This window comes from Galeopterus variegatus, unplaced genomic scaffold, assembly GCF_000696425.1.
Source record: "Galeopterus variegatus unplaced genomic scaffold, G_variegatus-3.0.2 Scaffold11795, whole genome shotgun sequence".
NCBI classification, from domain to species: Eukaryota; Metazoa; Chordata; class Mammalia; order Dermoptera; family Cynocephalidae; genus Galeopterus; species Galeopterus variegatus.
Window position 1 is genome coordinate 35,238 of NW_007737906.1, and position 4,412 is coordinate 39,649.

Sequence of the window (4,412 nt, forward strand, 5' to 3'; positions counted from 1 at the left end):
ACATGCTAGTGGCTAACACCCTTCTTCCTGAAGAGCGCCGCCGCGTCTGGGACGCGGCCCAAGCTCATGTGGATGAAACCCATCGCACTAACCCCGCTTTCCCCACTGGCCCACATGCAGTTCCCGAACAGGCAATTTGCCTCCTGCCTAATGGCAGGTCTTAAAAAGGCTGCCCGCAAAGTTGTTAATTTCCAAAAGGTCCAAGAAATTCTCCAAAAAAAGGAGGAAACTCCATCCGAGTTCCTCAATCGACTAACTCAGGCTCTCCAGCAATACACCAACCTGGATCCCTCCTCAGAGGAGGGATGCCATGTCCTTAGGACATACTTTTTGGCTCAAGCCTACCCCGACATTAAAACTAAACTAAAAAAACTGGAACAGGGCCCCGCTACTCCACAGACCGAGATCTTATCAGTGGCCTTTAAGGTTTTCCACAATAGGGAGGAGGAAAAAGAATGACGAAAACAAAAGGCTGACCTGGCCAATTTTCAGATGTTGGCCCAGATCATCAGACCGTCTCCTGGACGCTCTTCTGGGCCCTCTGCCTCTAAAACTCCCCCTGGGGCATGCTTCAAATGTGGAAAAGAAGGTCATTGGTCACAGACCTGCCCCTCGCCCAGACTGCCCACCATGCCATGCCCTAAGTGTCAAAAACGGGGACATTGGGGCTCTGATTGCCCACTCACCCGAAGGGGAGATTGGTCAACCGTCCCGGGCATCTCAAACACCTTTGGTGGGACTGGCTGAGGAGGACTGAAGGGGCCCTGGGTCCTTCCCGACCATTAACATCACAAAAAGTGAACCCAGGGTAACTATTATTGTAGCTCTCCTATAGTCGGGGTAGGAGGAAAACAAATTTTTCCCCACAGAACACCTCCATTAACTTGCCATATCAAGGGTGTCCCTTCCTCTTTCTCTCACTCTTTCTTAGTCATGCCCCAATGTCCCGTCCCTTTGCTAGGAAAAGATATTCTCACCCAACTACATGTCTCCATTTCAATATCCCCCATCTCGTCCTCCCCAGCCCCATTTCTTTTAGCCCTCATCTCCGAGGATGACAAAAACACACTTTATCCCTCCTTAACTCATCCCGTCAATAACATCATTTGGGATACCACCAACCCTTCCTCTGCCCATTGTACTCCCGTAACTATACGGCTGAAAAATCCCTCTAAATATATAAATCAGTCTCAGTACCCTCTCAGCACCACAGCACTTCACGGACTCCAACCCATTATCAAGGACCTTCTCGGGAAGGGATACCTTCACCACGCTCACTCACCTTTCAATACTACCATACTGGCAGTAAAGAAACCAAATGTTTTCACTCTTCCCACCCACAGTCAACTCTCCTACAGTATGCAGATGACCTTTTACTCTGTAGTCCCTCTTGGGAACGCTAGCAGGCTGACACTGCTTCCCTTCTCAATTTCCTGGCAGACAAAGGATATCGCATTTCACCCTCTGAAGCCTAAATATCCCTCACTGAAGTTACTTATCTAGGATTTGAATTATCTCCTTCTCAAAAGGCCATCACCCTCAACAGGATACAGCTTTTAGAGTCTCTACCCACTCCAAAATCTAAGGCAGAGATTCTATCCTTCTTGGGCCTAGCGGGATATTTTAGAGCATGGATCCCAAATTTCTCTTTGCTGGCCCGCCCACTGTATACAATAGCAAAAGGGGACCAAAATGAACCCCTATCATCCTCACCAGATAAACCATTCCAAAAACTCCGCCAGGCTCTAGTCGTGGCCCCTGCTTTCCACCTGCCTGACCTCACTAAACCCTTCTCCCTTTACGTACATGAAAGGGATGGACAAGCCCTGGGTGTGTTAGGACAAACATATGGCCCCTCCTTCGCCCCAGTAGCATACTTGTCCAAACAACTAGATCCTACTGTCGGGGGCTGGGCTCCCTGCCTTTGTGCCATGGCTGCTGGACATCTACTACAAAAAGAGGCCTATAAATTAACATTTTGTGCGCCCTTAACCATACTTTTGCCCCACCATCTAAAAGACCTCCTTTCTTACAAAGCCTTACACTCCCTTCCCCCCTCCAGGCTCTTAGGCTTACTCTCCACTTTCTTAGCCATGATCTATTCCATTCAAATCCCCGAAGTTTAATGCTCTTCCTCCAAACTTTCTTTCCTCTAACCCCAGCCGATAAAACTCTTCTACAAGAAATCTCTCGCAATTGCTCCATCTGCCAACGCACCAACCCCAACACCTCCTTAAAGGCCAAACCATATCCCTCAACATCAAGCTAGGGGTAATATTCCTGCAGCTGACTGGCAGATCGATTTCACCCACATGCCTCCTGTTAAACGTCAACAATACCTCCTAGTAATGGTAGATACTTTCTCCGGGTGGATAGAGGCCTTCCCCACCACTAACAAGAGGGCCACCACTGTGGCTTCCATACTCCTCTCCCAGATTATCCCAAGATTCGGAATGCCCTCATCCATACAAACAGACAACGGCCTGGAATTCACTGCCCAAATAACACAAAATTTATCTCGAGCTCTCTCCCTCCCTTGGCATCTACACTGTCCTTACCGGCCCCAGGCCTCAGGAAAAGTTGAACGCGCCAACAGGGCTCTAAACTATCCTTACTAAACTATCTCTGGAACTTCACCTTGACTGGACCCGCCTTTTACCCCTAGCCTTGTTCAGACTCAGGGTCCTCCCAAAGAAACCTTCAAACCTCTCCCCTGTTGAAATTAGGTATGGGAGGTCCCCTTTACCTCCAGGAATCATCCCTAAACAAGGAACCATACCCTCCAACCTAGCTATCCTGCTACTTTCCCATCTTCGAGCTGAACTCTGGAAACACCAGGATTGGCTATTGCCTAATCCTACCTCCTCCCAAAACACCTCCACAGTACACCCTGGGGATTTAGCATTCTACACTTCCCCAGAGCCACAAAGTCCTTTAACTCCTAAGTAAAAAGGCCCTTGCCCAGTCATTCTTTGCACTCCCACAGCTGCCCCTTAAACTACGCTTATCCTGATCTCCAGTCCTCTCACCCATACATGAGGATGAATCCTTTCCTGAATGCTCTCCCTAAACCTCTTTCTACTTTATTATTTGGATTATCGGGAGGGGCCCTAGGGCATACTTTATGGGCAGTTAAAGATATCAATACTAAACTTGAACAAGCCTTGACCTCCACCGCTGAGTCCCTTTCATCCCTACAAAAACAGGTCACCTCCCTAGCCAAGGTAACTCTCCAAAACCGCTGAGCTTTAGACCTTCTTACCACAGAGAAGGGAGGCACATGCATCTTCCTCAGGGAAGAATGTTATTACATCAATGAATCAGGCTTAGTTGAAACCAACATCATTAAGCTCACCGATCTGGCCTCTAGTCTCTGAGCCACATCCAACTCCAAAACCTTTTCTTCCTTTTTTCACAATCCTCTCCTAACCTGGATATGGCCTATTGTGGGACACTTAACTATCATTGTAATACCTTGCCTCTTTCTACCATGCATTATTAAATTTGCTCAAACTCAAATAGGTAAAATCTCTAACCAAACATTTAACCAGCTTTTACTTAGAAATTACCAGCTGCTGGCCACGGAAGACCCTTCTTACTCCTCAGCAGAATGCCTGACACACTGCTAAAATGGATCTACGTCACCGATGGCACTTGTTCCTGACTGCCATGGCTGCAGATGCCTGGATGATCTCCCCCGTGACCTCTTACACCCACTGGACACAGCAGATGGCTGACTTATGGCTCCAAGAGACCTTCATGGATTTCTCCCCCCTTGAAATCACCTTATTTACCATTCTCCTTTGGGGTATAATAAGGGGCTTCCTTGTCCTCCCTGTTCCTCCCCCCCACAACGCCCCCCTCCAGCAGGAAGTAGTTCGGAGACCTCAGCGACCTTATCCCCAATAGAGGAAAAAGGGAGGAATGTAAGGCCCCACAGAAGACCCCAAAGGAGGCACTCCCTAAAACATGGCGCTTTTCTCTTCTGGGTCCTAACAATCTCGCTGGTGCCAAGGTGTGGCCTATTAGAAATCATTACCCACCCCCGGCCAATCAGCTACCGCCCCGTGTACTAACCACCCTCTCCCAGAACCTGGCTCTATATAAATGTATGCTTCTCCCCGAATAAAGCGGAACTTCTCCGGTGAACTGTCAGCTTAGGTCCTGTCGTCCTTTCAGGGGGAACTCAAATGAACATTACTATGGAATATAACTGCATGATTCCAACTCTATGACATTCTGCAAAAAGGCAAAACTATGGAGACAGTAAAAAGTTCAGTGGCTGCCATGGTTAGGAGGGAGAGAGGGATGAATAGGAGGAACGCAGAGGATTTTTAGGACAGTGAAATTACTCTGTATGGTATTATAACGGTGGATATATGTCATTATACATTTGTCCAAATCCATAGAAT

The 4,412-nt window shown here is 48.0% G+C and overlaps 1 protein-coding gene across 1 annotated transcript in view; it reads right to left on the reverse strand.

Annotated features, from left to right (window-relative positions):
- Positions 1-4,412, reverse strand: part of ZNF699 (zinc finger protein 699) — a 12,774-nt gene that overhangs the window by 7,197 nt on the left and 1,165 nt on the right. The gene's annotated exons all lie outside the window — the stretch shown is intronic.